The 18,431-nt window shown below is 43.5% G+C and overlaps 1 pseudogene; it reads left to right on the plus strand.

Annotated features, from left to right (window-relative positions):
• LOC121568169 overlaps positions 1–15,170 on the plus strand; it is an 81,002-nt pseudogene extending 65,832 nt beyond the window's left edge.
• The last annotated feature ends 3,261 nt before the right edge of the window (positions 15,171–18,431 follow it).

The following is an 18,431-nucleotide window of genomic DNA, read 5'->3' on the forward strand; positions in this document are numbered from 1 at the left end:
AACATCAAAGGTTTCTGTCTTGTTCTAAATGATAATACTTTTCCAGTCCTCTCTATTCAGTGTCACACTTAGACTTGTGTTGGACCCACCACAAGTGTGTGTGTGCGTGCTAACCACACTCTAAATCGTAGTTACTCCCCTGATTCCCTCCCTGTCTTTCTCCTCCCTTTTCCTTCTCTCTCCTCCCTTTTCCTTCTCTCTCCTCCCTTTTCCTCTCTCCTCCCTTTTCCTTCTCTCTCCTCCCTTTTCCTCTCTCCTCCCTTTTCCTTCTCTCTCCTCCCTTTTCCTTCTCTCTCCTCCCTTTTCCTTCTCTCTCCTCCCTTTTCCTTCTCTTTCCTCCCTTTTCCTTCTCTCTCCTCCCTTTTCCTTCTCTCTCCTCCCTTTTCCTTCTCTCTCCTCCCTTTTCCTTCTCTCTCCTTCTTCTATTTATTCTTCAATTTTTTCTCTCCTCCTGCATGGTGCTAGCCTTGGGAGATTGTGTGTTCTGTGTTCTGTACTCGTGTTCTATGTTAAGGTTCAGAGCAGCAGCATGACTGGCTGGCTGGGTGGCTGGCTGATATTGTCCCTGCAGCCCTTGAGGACTTCGGAGACTCCGTGCCTGTGTCCCAAATGGCACCCTATTCCCTATATAGTGCACTACTTTTGACTGGAGACCTATGGGCCCTGTTCAAAAGTAGTGCACTATATAGAGGATAGGGCACCATTTGGGACGCATAAATCTCACTCTTGTTCTCTTCTCATTAGTGTTCCTCTCTGGCGCATCACCACAACTACAACAAGACTTGGCCTTTATTGATTGTTAAATGCTAAGGGAATTCAGGCTCCAATGTGATTGATTTCTTAAGCTTGAGTTTTATACTTGCTATTGTTAAATTCCGCATTAGGCTGGAACTCAATCAGGTAGCATAGCAGTTAAGAGCATTGGGCCAGTAACTGAAAGGGCACTGGTTCGAATCCCCAAGCCGACTAGGCTAAAAATCTGTCGATGTGCACTTGAGCAAGGCACTTAATCCTAATTGCTCCTGTAAGTCGCTCTGGATAAGAGCGTCTGCTAAATAACTTAAATGTAAAAAAAGGTCAAATGAAATCAAAACATGTATGTGCAAGTGTGAGCATGCTTTTGCATTATGATATGTCTGTGTGTGTTCTTTAAGGACACCGTTTGAGGTGTTTTGCCTGAGTGTGCATTGTGAGTGGGTCTATTTTTGGTGTGTTTGGTTGTGTGTGGGTTTTGGGCAATAATCAGTGTGTCAGTGTCTCTCAGTACAGCAGAATATATGAACAGTAAGTAGCCTAGTGCAGCAGGCAACATCCCAGGGAGAAGGAACAGTGAAGAGAGAGAGGCCTCCCACGGTCCACATTACCCCTCTCATTCTGAGTCTAAGCACACAACTCTCTCTCTCTCCTCTCTCGCTTCTCTCTCCTCTCTTTCTCTTAGCCCAGTAGTCTATGACACAAGTGAGAGAGCTCTGCAAGATGGAGGCTGCATTCCAAACACGTAAAAGGCACAGCCCTCAAATTAAGTGGACACTTCTGATGACGTATGATGAATTGACACTTGCAGGGCGAGGGAAGAATGAATGAATTTTAAATGGACCGTCCTTGCCCAGAAATGTGTCACTCGTTCATTCCATGGTTGTGTTTTCAGTCATCATGGAACCACCGGTAGCTGTTGTGTGTGATTTATATGTGCTACAGTCAATTATGATTGTATTTCATATCTTGGCTAGAAGACAACGCATTCACAGACATCGAATGCTAGCCATCCGACGATATCAGGTAAATCAAAAATTGCACAATGTATAAGTGTGACGTCAGGGAAAGTTCTATGCCCTAGCTAATGTTTCCAAAAGCTAACCAAACAAAAACATCATTACTTTTACGATACGTGTTTGTGCCGTCATGTGCATTAGTAGCACAATTTCTAACTTATTTACAGTCGTTTTTACTTACACTTGTATGTTGACTTCTCCATATTGATGTTGGTTTTAATTTCTGGATTACTTTTGTTAACGGATGTACAATCATCGCGAATTAAATTATGGGGCATTTCAGGCCCCGGAGTGAACAGATTGTACACTCGCAAACTCGATCACAAACGAGGGCTGAGGGGCTTACGTTGCCAACTTCCCTTGCTTGGCTAATTGTTTGGACTGACAGCAAAGATGGCTGCGGGGATTCCCCCAAGGGCATAAGGCGAGGGTAAGTGGAGGAGGGTGTGTCTTTTATGTGTTTGAAACGCAGCCGGAGATGCACATTTTGTCTGTTTATCCCTCTCTTTCTCTCTACTCCTCACTCTCTCTTTCTGTTCACCCTCTCTTCTCATCTCTTTCTCACTGGTTAATTAGTGTTTCTCCTCCTCTCTGTTGAACTTGAATTTGTAAAACCAAATGTACATACCGGTAATGCATGTCTTGTTGTTTGTTGAATTTTCTGAGCTTGTTGTTACGATGAAGACATTTCCAAATATCAACCCCCCTCCCTCTCTCCCCACCCTCTCCTCTCACACCCTCCCTGTCCCTCTCTCTCTCCAGGGAGTGACGTACTGTGGGGAGAGCTCGGCCAGTAGCCTGACCATGGTAGCATGAGGAGGTCATCCATTTTGTCCAGCAGCTGGCCGACATGCTGCCTCAGTACCAGATCGCCTGTGAACATGAGCACTCCAACTGTCTGCTCATTGCACACACCAAGGTAATACACTACACACTGCACCGCCAACTGTGTGACCTTATTACTTGGTCATTAAACCATTAACGGGTAGCTTCATTCATTTGTTCGTACATTAAGGTATTAATTAATTCATTAATTTAACTAATTCCTTCATCATTAATTGATGAAATATGTAGGCTTGCCACTGAGAAGTTAAACAGCAACAGTTACAACCAGAACTCAGAGCCAAGCGAGTTAGCTGCTTTCCTGTGATGTGATTTATCTGATTTTGCATTCATACAGTGTTGTGGATTTTGTGGATTCAATAAAATGTCCCCCTTTGAGTTCCCACTTAACAAATGTCAATAAAAAAAAAAGGTCTGCCAAAGCTAAAACCTGATGAAAATGAATTTATATAAGTGCTGTAAGTACAGAAATTGTTTGCTCAGTTGGAAATGAATATCCAACTAGCCAGTAACAACTGTGTGGAGTTTGGAGTTTATGACAGCAGCTATGTGAACTTCTTACAGTATTATAGACACTATATCCTAGGATTTCCTATGATCTTCTATGTCGAAGAACCCCTTACCTTCTAATGACTCTTGTGTTGCTTATGAGCGTCATAGAGCAAACTATTCTGACTCTACAGACGATTTCGTAAAAAAGACCTGGCTCCTTCGGGATCCGCCCTTGTCTCACAAACACCGCTCTAGTTCAGCCCCGATTAATCACATGGACTAATGGTTGCAGAAGAAATAGAGGAATTCAATGGTACAACCCAGAAGTCTGTAGCTCAAACACACAATGCTTAAAAGGGGTTAGAAGTCCTCAATCACGCCGGCCTGACGTGGGACTCATTAGGTTAAGTCTCAGTCTCAGTGCCTTGCAAAAGTATTCTTCCCCTTGGCGTTTTTCCTATTTTGTTGCATTACAACCAGTAATTTAAATGGATTTTTATTTGGATTTCATGTAACGGACACACACAAAATAGTCCAAATTGGTGAAGTGAAATGACAAAAATAACTTGTTTCAAAAAATTCAAAAAAATAAATACCGGAAAAGTGGTGCGTGCATATGTATTCACGCCCTTTGCTATGAAGCCCCTAAATAAGATCTGGTGCAACCAATTACCTTCAGAAGTCACATAATTAGTTGAATAAAGTCCACCTGTGTGCAATCTAAGTGTCACATGATCTGTCACATGATCTCAGTATATATACACATGTTCTGAAAGGCCCCAGAGTCTGCAACACCACTAAGCAAGGGGCACCACCAAGCAAGTGGCATCATGAAGACCAAGGAGCTCTCCAAACAGGTCAGGGACAAAGTTGTGGAGAAGTACAGATCAGGTTTGGGTTATAAAACAATATCTGAAACTTTGAACATCCCACAGAGCATCATTAAATCCATTATAAAAAAATGGAAAGAATATGGCAGGGGGGGGCGGGGGGGCGGGGGGGTGAATAGTTATGCACGCTCAAGTTTTCACAAAAAAAAATATTTTGCATCTTCAAAGTGGTAGGCATGCTGTGAAAATCAAATGATACAAACCCCAAAAAAATCCATTTTAATTCCAGGTTGTAAGGCAACAAAATAGGGAAAATGCCAAGGGGGTGAATACCTGTGAGTTTTTGGCTCTGTCCTGGCCCTGTGCTACAACAGACAGCAAGCAAGTGATGTGGAGACAATTTTCCATTAATAATTAATTAATTATGATTAATCACGGTCTCTTTTCTCCTCGACCTCCCCAGAAAGTTGTTTACTCATATTCTGGGGCCAAAAATTATGCTCTGTCGTCTATTTATTATGCACAAAAGTGCTGTCTTCACACAAACTCCAACTTATAATCATATTCCTATTTCTCCCCAAATCTCAGTGTTCTTTACCCGCTTTTATTTGATGTTGGCTGGCTTATTAATTATCTGGATATCAACTTTGTTTACCTCACTCATTCCTCAGTCAACCTTTCCCGGTTCCCTGCTGTCTGTGTGAGGGAGAGGAACAAAACGACACCGGATTCAAAAATTAGAATCTTTCAATATAAATTATTATATAAAATTCTTGCTACCAATAGAATGTTATATATGGGGGATACAATCTTCCCAGCTCTGCAGATTTTGCTGTGAAGAGACAGAATCATTAGATCATTTGTTTTGGTTCTGTCCATTTGTAGCTTGTTTTTGGACACAGGTCCAGGAATGGCAAAAGGATTGCAATATTTACCTGGAGCTAACCTTGCAGATAGCATTACTGGGTGATCTGAAAAGTCATAGTCAATCGATCAATAATATAATAATACTTTTAGCAAAAATGTTTATTTGTAATTCACAATCTGTAAAAGCAATGAGAATAGAAAGGTTCAGAACTTTTGTAAAACATCACAGTACGGTTGAAATATATATGGCAAATAGAAATCCTAAATGGATGGTGTTAAGAGATAGATGGGAGGTATTGAATGGAGTTGAAGGATGGGACTAATAACAAAATAGGGAAAATAACAACAAATAATAACAAGATAACTAATAATGTAAGCATACTGTGTCCATAATAAGTATATAGGTTGTATGTTGGGAGCTTTTGGGAAAGAGCACAGTTAGAAAGATATGGCATATAGAAGCAAACCGGATGGACATCACGAAAATGATCGGAGAGGTTGAGAGTAGAAGTAGTTCAGGAGTAAAAACAAATAAAGTAGAATTATTTTAAAATTGACTGTCCATAAGGTGTAGATAGTAAGTATAGGCTGGAAGTAGAGGCCTGGGCATTGTTGTTCACTAATTTACCCCCAAGTAGGGAAAGGATGGCGGGGTTGAAAAGTAATAACGGGGAGTATATTTATAAAAAACATGGGGGATTGGAAGTGATGCAGACAATTACATTGATGGAAGTTACAATCTATCTGCAATATTAAGCTGATCTACCCCCAAGAAAAAAAAAAAGAAAAAAAAAAAGAAAAGAAAACTATGCTCACCTCTCAGGTTGGCCTCCCTTCCTCTCTGGTGCCTCACTTACGAGAAAAGTTATTGACTCGGAAGGCAGGTGACACATCCATCTCCTTGACGACAACATCCCTCCAGCGGGACTGAGTAGGTGGGCACGTTGCAGGTTGCTGACACGCAAAAGCCAATTGTTTGTTTAATTCATCTCCATTTCTCACAAGCCAGCTGCATTTCTCACAAGGCCACAGTCAATATTTCACTGCATTGATTTCCACCCTTCCTTCCCTCTCTCCTCCCTCCCTCCCTTTTCTCCATCCCCATTCCTCCCTCCCTCCCTCCCTCCCTCCCTCCCTCCCTCCCTCCCTCCCTCCCTCCCTCCCTCCTTCTCTCCTTCTCTCCTTCTCTCCCTCCCTCTTCTCTCTCTCTCTCTTTCTTTCTTTCTTTCTTTCTAATCCGAGACACCAGTTTATACTCCTATTCATTTAATGTACACCTTTTCAGGTACACTGCCAGTGTAACTTCATCTTCATAATTGAGTGCTTTTTTCTCTGATGCTGTCTACAAGCTTTTTTATCCACTTTTAAACAGCACCAAGCAGTATTCTGGCCATTGCGCTATAGCTCTAAGATTTATGGTCATCAGTTTGCCTGTTTTTTTTAACAGTTATTTTTATAGCCTGAGCATTGGAAATGAATTTTTAAATACACCTGATTGAAAGAGGTTTCAATCCAGTGGAGGTTTATACTGTTTTAAGACTTATTTGAACACCTTAGGAATTGAATTACAGTATGAATGTGTGTGTGCGCACAACTATGTACGTGTGTGTGTGTGTGTGTGTGTGTGTGTGTGTGTGTGTGTGTGTGTGTGTGTATGGCCATGTGTGGCACTGCATCTGTGATTATTCAATAATTTATCAAATCAGGGCACTTAAAACATTACGATCCACAGAGCATCTGAATGCTGTATCTGTATTTGTGGTGTTTTACAATGGAGGCTGTGCTTTTTCTGTAATGGCTGTGAAACATCATTTTACAGTAGAGGAACTACATAGTTGTTCAGTTCTTATCTTTAATTGGGATTTATGCAACTGCATCTGTAGCTCTCCTGTTTTTAGTCTTGCTGCAGCGTCCTTGGTGACCGCAGAGCGGAGGGGATTTTGTGCTATTCATTCTCATTGTGGAGTGGTAAGCTTACACACACTGTGGCTGTGTGTGCTATTGAGCGAGCAAGCGATTTGTGTGTGTGTGTGTGTGTGTGTGTTTGTGCGTACTCGTGAGCATTACAGTTCCCTATAGCTGTGATGGATCTCCATCATTGGTGTGTTTCCCCAGGGGACCAGACTGCTTTAAGTCCAGGGCCTGACTCTCTGTGTCTCTCTGTGTGTGGGGAGGCCCAAGTGCTCTCATCCACACCAGCAGATTAGTGTGTATTGAAAACAGCATGCTTACAGACAGTCTCCCCAGAGACAGCTCCTGGGCAGAACGGTTAGAGTGCATACATCTACAAATGGTGCATAAGTCTACAATTTAGATATATTTTTTCTTCTTCCATCTCTTTTTCTCTATTTTTCTTGCACTGGTGCTTCAGCCCTACAAATGGTCTCACTCCTCATTAGCACAAACATTAGCGCCCAGTCAGTTATTTTCCCATTTCTCTTAAAGGCTTCATTAGGGTAGCAATATAGCGGTTAGCTCTTCTCAAGGCGGTCACTAGAAGTGAAATCAAAACATCACAGCTAATGGCTAACATGCTAATAAGTACTGTAGTTAGAGGTTAGCTCTCCTCTATTGGTTTAGACAATGACAGCACAGCTAATGGCTAACACGCTAATAGTTAGCGCTACAACTCCTCTGCTAACAGCAGGGTATTCCCAGTGCTTACTTCCTGCTTATTTACATATTGTTTATGCACCTAAATAAGCACTAATGGCTAAGAACTGAGCAGACTTTTTCAATAATCTTCGCACACTTAGAAGACCGAACCGAAGATCAATCCGGACACTACACAGACGAACTCCGGTTAAATATGTTCCCATGTCACTTATGTCAGGTCTCTTTGGTGTGTTTTGTTTTATCATGCTGTGCTCTGTTCAGTTCAATTTGTGTGCAGTTCCACAGCAGCTCTCTTAGTGCCAAGGGACTATGTTGGGGTTTTCAACAGCAGGTTTTTTTTTTCTCTGCCCTCCCTCTCTCTATATCTCCCTCCCTCCCTCCCTCTCTCTCTCTCTTTCTCTCTCTCTCTCTCTCTCGCTCTAATTTTGTCTCTCTTTTCTCTCTCTCTCTCAATTGAATTCAATTGAATTTAAGGGCTTTATTCTCTCTCTCTCTCTCTCTCTCTCTCTCTCTCTCTCTCTCTGCCACTCTCTCTCTCTCTCTCTGCCTCTCTCTCTCTCTGCCACTCTCTCTCTCTCTCTCTCTCTCTCTGCCACTCTCTCTCTCTCTCTCTCTCTCTCTCTCTCTCTCTCTCTCTCTCTCTCTCTCTCTCTCTCTCTCTCTCTCTCCCTCTCTCTCTCTCTCTGCCTTTCTCTCTCTCTCTCTCTGCCTCTCTTCTCTCTCTGCCACCCCTCTCTCTCTCTCTCTGCCACCTCTCTCTCTCTCTCTCTCTCTGCCACTCTCTCTCTCTCTCTCTGCCACTCTCTCTCTCTCTCTCTGCCTCTCTGCCTGCTGAAGTTACTTTGCAGCACTACAGATTATATACTACAGTTACCGAGCAGAGCAGCTCCCACCCTGGGGGACTGCAGCAGTGTTAGTGTTGTCTGCCTCGGCGTGTGGCATCTGTGTGGAAGCCAATCAGAACAGCTGGAGAGCACTAATGCAAGCTGGCATACCAGGGGTTGCCTTCCCCTTCTCTCCTCCTCCTCCGCTGTGACGGGAAACAGATGAAAAGAGATGAGGAGGAATGAAGACCGGGACCTCTCTCTCTGTCCTCCGTCTTTCTATCTCTCTCTCACACTATATCTCTCTCATTTTCTCTCTGTCTTTTCTTTCTCTCTCTCTCGCTCTCTCTCACACTCTTTCTCTCTCTTTCTCTCTTGTTCTCTCTCTCAGAAGGAGGGTGGGTTAGTGAGGAGAGTGTGATTAATGGAGAGAGAGATGCTTGGAGATGTGCTGTGTGACTGATTCCTAGCCTTAACGATTCAGGGAGTAAACAAGCAAGAGAAAAACATGTCAGGAAGTTTTGAATTTGGCTTTAGATGTTTCTTATTTCTATATAGAAATGTTACACATTTTCTTGGCTGGCTGAGTTTCAAGTTTTATTGTCACGTGCACAAGTACAGTGAGATGCCTTTCTTGCAAGCTCTTTCCCAACAATGCAGTAATCAATATCAATAGTAAAAGTATTATACTATAAAGTAAAGTAGAACAAAAACACACGAGAAATAGAAATAAGAAGAACACGAGAAAGTAAGTAAGCTAAATACAGGATGAAATCAAATGTTATTTGTCATATGCTTGGTAAACAAGGTGTAGACTAACAGTAAGATGCTTACTACGGGCCCTTCCCAACAATGCAAGCAGAAAGAGAAATAATAGAAAAGTAATAATAAAAGTAATAATACATGCACAGTGATTAACGATAACTTGGCTATACACGGGGTACCAGTACCGAGTCGATGTGCAGGGGTATGAGGTAATTTAGGTAGATATGTACATATAACTAGGAATAAAGTGACCAGGCAAGAGGATACATAATAGACAGCAGCAACAGCATTTAAGTCAAAAACGAATTTTTTTTGACAGTTTTTAGGGCCTTCCTCTGACACCGCCTGGGATAGAGGTCTTGGATAGCAGGGAGCTCAGCCCCAGTGATGTACTAGGCCGTACGCACTACCTCTGAGGATCTGAGGGGCCTACGCCAAATCTTTTCAGCCTCCTGAGGGGGAAGAGGCGTTGTCGTGCCCTCTTCACGACTGTGTTGGTGTGTGTAGACCATGATAGATCCTTAGTGATGTGGACACGAGGAACTTGAAGCTCTCGACCTGCTCCACTACAGCCCTGTCGATGTGAATGGGGGCGTGCTCGGCTCTCCGTTTCCTGTAGTCCACGATCAGCTCCTTTGTCTTGCTCACGTTGAGGGAGAGGTTGTTGTCCACCACACTGACATGTATCTGACCTCCTCCCTATAGGCTGTCTCATCGTCATCGGTGATCAGGCCTACCACGTTGTATAGTCAGCAAACTTAATGATGATGTTGCCCGGCCACGCAATCTTGGGTGAACAAGGAGTACAGGAGGGGACTAAGAATGCACCCCTGAGGGGCCCCTGTGTTGAGGGTCAGTGCGGCGGGTGTGTTGTTGCCTACTCTCACCACCTGGGGGCGGCCCGTCAGGAACTCCAGGATCCAGTGGCATAGGGAGGTGTTCAGTCCCAGGGTCCTTAGCTTAGTGATGAGCTTGGAGGGGACTATGGTGTTGAACGCTGAGCTGTAGTCAATGAACAGCATTCTCATATAGGTGTTCCCCTTGTCCAGGTGGGAGAGGGCAGTGTGGAGTACAATAGAGATTGCGTCATCTGTGGATCTGTTGGGGCAGAATGCGAATTGGAGTGGGTCCAGGGTGTCTGGGATGATGGTGTTGATGTGAGCCATGAAAAGCCTTTCAAAGCATTTCATGATAACAGATGTGAGTGCTACAGCGCGGTAGTCATCGTGGCAGGTAGCCTTAAAGTTCTTGGGAACAGGAATGATGGTGGTCATCTTGAGACATGTGGGGATTACAGACTGGGACAAGGAGAGGTTGAAAATGACCGTCAATATGCCTGCCAGCTATTCTGCGCATGCTCTGAGAACGCGCCCTGGAATACCATCTGACCCCGCGGCCTTGCGAGTGCTGACCTGATTAAAAACCTTACTCACGTTGGTCTCAGAGAGTGAGATCAACCAGTCCTCAGCGGGGGCCCTCATGCACGGCTCGGTGTTGTTTTTGTTGAAGCGTGCATAAAATGCATCGAGTTCGCCTGGTAGAGAGCCATCGTCGGGCAGGACCTCTATACCAGGCGGTGTCAGAGGAAGGCCCTAACAATTGTCAAAGACTCCAGCCACCCTAGTCATAGACTGTTCTCTCTGCTACCGCACGGCAAGCGGTAACGGAGCGCCAAGTCTAGGTCCAAAAGGCTTCTTAACAGCTTCTACCCCCTAGCCATAAGAATCCTGAACAGCTAATCAAATGGCTACCCAGACTATTTGCATTGATCAGGAGAACATCCCTGGTCATCCCTACTGGCTCTTATCTGGCGGACTCACTAAACACAAATGCTTTGTTTGTAAATTATGTCTGAGTGTTGGAGTGTGCCCCTGGATATCCGTAAATTAAAAAAACAAGACAATTGTGCTGTCTGGTTTGCCTAATACTAGGAATTTGAAATGATTTATACTTTTACTTTTGATACTGAAGCAGATTTTAGCAATTACATTTACGTTTGATACTTAAGTATATTTTAAACCAAATACTTTTAGACTTTTACTCAAGTAGTATTTTACTGGGTGGCTTTCACTTTTACTTCAGTCATTTTCTATTAAAGTATCTTATTTTTTATTTTTTTATTTTTTAGGGGGTAGATCAGCTTTAATATTGCAGATAGATTGTTACTTCCATCAATGTAATTGTCTGCATCACTTCCAATCCCTCATATTTCTTTCGCAAAAAAAATATATATATATATATATACATACATACATACATACACATATAAATACATACATACAGTTGAAGTCGGAAGTTTACATACACTAAGGTTGGATTTAAATTCCTGCAACATTATTTTGTTGAAAAACAATTTGATCTCTGACAAATTAAGCGAATTAATTGCAGCCAAAGTGTCTATTTTAATTTATAAGCTCCATATAATATTCAATAAATGTAGTACCTCACATCAGATTTGGACAAAACTTTTTTCTAACAATGAGTTAGACATGAGGAATCCAGAGAAATGGTCAAAAGCCACCCACGGACCCCCCACATCCCACACCAATCCCACCCCTACAACAAGTACAGTTGAAGTCGGAAGTTTACATACGCTTAGGTTGGAGTAATTAAAACTCGTTTTTCAACCACTCCACAAATGTCTTGTTAACAAACTATAGTTTTGGCAAGTCGGTTAGGATATCTACTTTGTGCATGACAAGGAATTTTTCCAACAATTGTTTACAGACAGATTATTTCACTTATAATTCACTGTATCACAATTCCAGTGGGTCAGAAGTTTACATACACTAAGATGACTGTGCCTTTAAACAGCTTGGAAAATTCCAGAAAATGATGTCATGGCTTTAGAAGCTTCTGATAGGCTAATTGACATCAGTCAAGTCAATTGGAGGTGTACCTGTGGATGTATTTCAAGGCCTACCTTCAAACTCAGTGCCCCTTTGCTTGACATCATGGGAAAATCAAAAGAAATCAGCCAAGACCTCAGAAAAGAAATTGTAGACCTCCACAAGTCTGCTTCATCCTTGGGAGCAATTTCCAAAAGCCTGAAGGTACCACGTTCATCTGTACAAACAATAGTACACAAGTATAAACACCATGGGACCACGCAGCCATCATACCGCTCAGGAAGGAGACACGTTCTGTCTCTAGAGATGAATGTACTTTGGTGTGAAAAGTGCAAATCAATCCCAGAACAACAGCAAAGGACCTTGTGAAGATGCTGGAGGAAACAGGTTCAAAAGTATCTATATCCACAGTAAAACGTGTCCCATGTCAACATAACCTGAAAGGCCGCTCAGCAAGGAAGAAGCCACTGCTCCAAAACCACCATAAAAAAGCCAGACTACGGTTTGCAACTGCACATGGGGACAAAGATCTTACTTTTTGGAGAAATGTCCTCTGGTCTGATGAAACAAAAATCGAATAGTTTGGCCATAATGACCATTGTTATGTTTGGAGGAAAAAGGGGGTGCCTTGCAAGCCCAAGAACACCATCCCAAACGTGAAGCACGGGGGTGGCAGCATCATGCTGTGGGGGTGCTTTGCTGCTGGATGGACTGGTGCACTCCACAAAATAAATGGCATCATGAGGAAGGAAAATGTTGTAGATATATTGAAGCAACATCTCAAGACATCAGACCGGAAATTAAAGCTTGGTCACAAATGGGTCTTCCAAATGGACAATGACCACAAGCATACTTCCAAAGTTGTGGCAAAATGGCTTAAGGACATCAAAGTCAAGGTATTGGAGTGGCCATCACAAAGCCCTGACCTCAATCCTATAGAAAATGTGTGGGCAGAACTGAAAAAGCGTGTGCGAGCAAGGAGGCCTAAAAACCTGACTCAGTTACACCAGCTCTGTCAGAAGGAATGGGCCAAAATTCACCCAACTTATTGTGGGAAGCTTGTGGAAGGCTACCCGAAACGTTTGACCCAAGTTAAACAATTTAAAGGCAATGCTACCAAATACTAATTGAGTGTATGTAAACTTCTGACCCACTGGGAATGCGATGAAAGAAATAAAAGCTGAAATAAATCATTCTCTCTACTATTATTCTGACATTTCACATTCTTAAAATAAAGTGGTGATCCTAACTGACCTAAGACTGGGAATTTTTACTAGGATTAAATGTCAGGAATTGTGAAAAACTGAGTCGCTGTACCTCTGGTTTGTTAATGAATGCTCCTGTCAGGCTGGCAGCTCGTTGGAGACTGGAGACTGCTTCTCCATGAGCCCTACAGTCCCTTAGTCTGAGTGAGATGTATGATTGATGGAAGAGTCTCTCTGCCTCTGTAACGCTCTCACTGTCTCTTCTGTGTGTGCATGCTAAATGTACTAACAATATCCCTATGTGTGTATTTCCCCATGCAGTTCAAGGTGGAGGGAGAGTGATGGACGTGGATAAACTACGAGCGGTTCCAGGAGCTGGTCCAGGCCTATGAGGAGAGCGGAGGCAGCCAGACCTTCTCTGCCCAGGACTACATGGCCAAGACCCCCACCTGGGCCCTGTTTGGTGCCCAGGAACGATGGCTTTGACCCAACAGACACACGCTACCAAAGATATCTCAGGATGCTGAGAGTGAGAGTGAGAGTGAGAGAGAGACCTTTACTTCCACACAAGCTTGAACTTTTACCGTTCACAATAAGTTTTAGTGTATTGAGACAGAGAGCAAGAGAGAAAGAGAGAGGATATAAAGATTCGGTCTTTTCATCCACACTTGAGTTACTGTACACATGAACAGGGCCGTTTTAAATATATATTTAAAAATAGGGGGTCTCAACTTACTGTTGAGCGTTAAAATACTAGAATATACAAGGTGCAATTTCGTAATTTGTTTGTGCATCAGGAGTTTTTCTCTTGTTATGTCAGTCACTGACAGTCACTCAATGAGCCCATGTCAGCTAGTTCTTCTTTAGATTGGTAAGTTAGTCTACCCAGCTATCTAAATTTGTAGTAATCATGGCCGAATTACCGACCTGGCATGAAGTGCACGTGCCCAGGGGCCCTGACCTCCATGGGGCCCCCATTGATTTTGTTAGTCCCTCTCACTCAGATATCATATTAACATGGCATAAGTCATGGCAAAAAAAAAATCAATTTCATGATATTAGCTGTAAAACTGAAACCGTTTCTCACCGCCCCCATGGCAAAGCGAGTAGAATTGCATGAAACGACTTATAAAATTGCTAAATGATGTAACTGGGAATCAAAATGGCATGCCCATACGCCAATATTTCACAATAGTTCCTTGTAATCTGGAGGGTGTCCTTTTCCATCCTCCCAATGGTCCAAATGTGGAATCTGTACCCTTACCGATATAATGGACAGTAATGGTTTGAGAACATTCCAAGATTTGAACGATACATACACATTACCAGGCAACTCATTTTTTCTGTATTTACAACTTAGGTCAGCTATGCTGGCCTATGGAGTCCATTGGGAAACCCAACTACCAAACCATCCAATGATGGGATTTATAATAAATGATCCGGGTTCCCGAAAGGACTGATTTCTATAATATATAAACAACTTTTGGAAAGCTCATATTCTGAGCTAGGCATTAAAAATGTATGGTCCACATATATAATTGAATCTGAACAACCCTTTAACTGGAACAGAATATGGAAAAATATTACCTTGGCATCGCGTAATCCGAACCATCAATTTACAAATGTTCAGTTTGTTCACAGACAAGGAAACATTTAACGATAAAATTGGCCCCAACTCCCAACTGTTCACTGTGTCCCCTAAATCAGGTAGGCACATTCCTTCATATGATGTGGGAGTGCCCTGCAGTTAAATGCTTCCTGGGAAAAGTTAAACAATTTATTTCGGGGGACTGATGGGCAACCTTGGTTGCTGGGTGGGATGGGAAGGGATGGGAGGCATGCTTTCTTCGGGTCGGGGAGAGAGGACGTGGGCGGGTGGATGGATGGGGTCTGAGGGGGGAATGGGTTGGGGTTATCTTTGCATGCATTTCTTTGATCGTTTTTTAATACCTGTAACCACCCCCACCCCCCCACACACACACACACACAAATTAAAAAATAAAAGACAAAACTAAATAAACTTTTACATTTACTTTTATATTTACCTTCACAATCCGTTTCAATGAATGGATGTTTTGCACCTTCTCTTGGGACTATTTTGCAATGAAGTCCCTCAGACTTTATCCTGTTTATAGGTTGTATCTATTGGCTTAACCTCAAAAGAGCAGCTCAAAACAGCGAGGATCAATTCCTCGACTTCTTACTCACACTCTTCCCTCCTCCACCTTTTCCTTTACTACCCCCTTTCCACTCTTGTATGTATAGATATTCAATATTTCCCTCCTTTTTTATGGTCATTATTATAAATGTCACTCGTTTGATTTTTGTAGCTATGCTGGCAGTGGTTATGGATGATTGCACTATTTAAATTGAGACGTCGGTACTTCATCTCCTTCTTCCTGACAGCTTTATGTTCTATGTTCTATGTTCCGTCCTCTGGATTGCTGATCATTCTGACTGTGCTGGCCAGCGGAACTGGAACTTGCTCTGAATGTAAGCCAGAAGGGCTACAGGTCTACCCCAGGGGCCTCTGGCTGCTTCTTTCCATACACTTGTTATGCACAGTGGCGTGTATTCATGGAGGCCAAGGGAAGCCAGGCTTCTCCAAAAAATGGTCAAAGAAAAAAAACATTATCTGTATCTTTTGTCTCTCTGTGCTTCATAATTTTCCTTCAATTCGCAAGAGCGGAGAAAGCATCCGAGCAAGCGAAACAGCGCCCCTATGTCTCTGTATGCAAAGCCCATCTATCTGATGCTGTCTTGTCAAAAATAATATGATATTGTTGCCAACCATAGCATTGAATACAAAGGAAGCCAGCGAGCATTTGGCCTCCATTGATAATAAAAAATCATAGCCAATCAGCCTTGAGTTAAACTGCGTGAGCTTAACTGTGAATTGTCATGGCGCACCAAAAAAAAGTGTAAAGGGAAGCCAATTTGGATTTGGCTTCAGACCAATCACATCACCCCAAAAGCAAACGTAATTTACAGAAAAACTTGAATTGTTGCATCTCGTTGTGTTATTGTCTTCCGGTGGCTAGCTAGTTAGCTAGCTAAAATTGGCCCTTTCCTAAATTAGCCATGGATGAAGAGAGGGATTTGGACTTGTGGTTTTACTTAATTCTCCGTACTGGCCAATGATTATAACGGCGATTCTGATCCAACTATACATTTATACATTGTGCCCCTGGCCTGAAAGGATGGAAGTTCAACATGTAGCTAGATGTACAGTAGTAGGCTAATGTTAACTAGCTGGCCATTTGATTAATTGTTCAGCAGTCTTATGGCTTGGGGGTAGAAGCTGTTAAGGAGCCTTTTGGACCTAGACTTGGCGCTCCGGTACGTGCAGTAGCAGAGAGAACAATCTATGACTTGGGTGACTGGAGTCTTTGACATTTTTTTGGGCCTTCCTCTGACACCGCCTGGTATATAGGTCCTGGATGGCAGGAAGCTTGGCCCCAGTGATGTATTGGGCTGTACGCACTACCCTCTGTAGCGCCTTACGGTCGGATGCCGAGCAGTTGCCATACCAGGCGGTGATGCAACCGGTCAGGATGCACTCGATGGTGCAGCTGTAGAACTTGTTGAGGATCTGGGGACCCATGCCAAATCGTTTCAGTCTCCTGAGGAGGAAAAGGTGTTGTCGTGCCCTCTTCACGACTGTCTTGGTGTGTTTCGACCATGATAGTTTGTTGGTGATGTGCACACCAAGGAACTTGAAACTCTCGACCCGCTCCACTACAGCCCCGTCGATGTTAATGAGGCCTGTTCGGCTCTCCTTTTCCTGTAGTCCACGATCAGCTCTTTTGTCTTGCTCACATTGAGGGAGAGGTTGTTGTCCTGGCACCACACTGCCAGGTCTCTGACCTCCTCCCTATAGGCTGTCTCATCTTTGTCGGTGATCAGGCCTACCACTGTTGTGTCGTCAGCAAACTTAATGATGGTGTTGGAGTCGTGCTTGGCCACACAGTCGTGGGTGACCAGGGAGTACAGGAGGGGACTAAGCACACACTCCTGAGGGGCCCCGGTGTTGAGAATCAGCGTGGCAGATTTGTTGTTGCCTACCCTTACCACCTGGGGGCGGCCCGTCAGGAAGTCCAGGATCCAGTTGCAGAGGGATGTGTTTAGTCCCAGGGTCCTTAGCTTAGTGATGAGCTTTGTGGGCACTATGGTGTTGAACGCTGAGCTGTAGTCAATGAACAGCATTCTCACATAGGTGTTCCTTTTGTCCAGGTGGGAAAGGGCAGTGTGGAGTGCGATTGAGATTGCGTCATCTGTGGATCTGTTGGGGCAGTATGCAAATTGGAGTGGGTCTAGGGTTTCCGGGATGATGGTGTTGATGTGAACCACGACCAGCCTTTCAAAGCACTTCATGGCTACCGACGTGAGTGCTACGGGGCGGTAGTCATTTAGGCAGGTTACCTTCGCATTCTTGGGCACAGGGACTATGGTGGTCTGCTTTTAAACATGTAGGTATTACAGACTCGGTCAGGGAGAGTTTGAAAATGTCAGTGAAGACACTTGTCAAGTCGTGTGTATGTGTTTCTGCATGTGTGTGCGTGCGTATTCTTGTGTGTGTAATGTGTCCTGTAGTAATTTGTCCCTGAGTGACGGTATCTGTCAACTCTGTGTATATACAGTGTATGTGGGCAGGTTGGAGGTTTTAGCCCCCTTAGGCCCCCTGGATAAATGAAACCATTAGAGTGGATGTGTTACTGTAAGCCTTACAGATGCTCCGGCCACTGTGTGTCGTTATATTTGGCCTCCTCAAGGAAGTGTGATACTACTGCTACTATTAACCAATGCCCTGAAGTGGAGCGGAGAAGAAGAAGAATTGCTCTAAAGAGAAGTTGTGTGTGTGTTTGTGTGTGTGTGTGTGTTTTCTTAGAGGAGGCGTGAGCCGTGGTGTAGAAAGATGTGGAGGCTTAGACACAATGTGCTCCACAGGGTAGAAACAGCCTTTTTTTATTGTTCACTGTTTATCAGCCAGACAAAACTGTTCTGAATACAGCCATTACTAATTACTGTAGGCAGCTTTTGAGCAACCACTCACAAACAATGGCGTACTGAAGTTTCGCGGGGACCACCCGCAAGGTCTGAGCAAGAGCAATTCAGTTTAGAATATCTACAAAATTGTGCATTAAGGCAGGTTATTTATTTGGTTGTTTTGTGTGTGCACATGCATGTGAGCATGTTTGTTAGTCCGTGTGTGTGTGTGTGTGTGTGTGTGTGTGTGTGTGTGTGTGTGTGTGTGTGTGTGTGTGTGTGTGTGTGTGTGTGTGTGTGTGTGTGTGTGTGTGTGTGTGTGTGTGTGTGTGTGTGCGTGCGTGTGTGCATGTTCGTTAGCGTGTGCGTCGGTGTGCATGTC

This window comes from Coregonus clupeaformis, chromosome 6, assembly GCF_020615455.1.
Source record: "Coregonus clupeaformis isolate EN_2021a chromosome 6, ASM2061545v1, whole genome shotgun sequence".
NCBI lineage: Eukaryota > Metazoa > Chordata > Actinopteri > Salmoniformes > Salmonidae > Coregonus > Coregonus clupeaformis.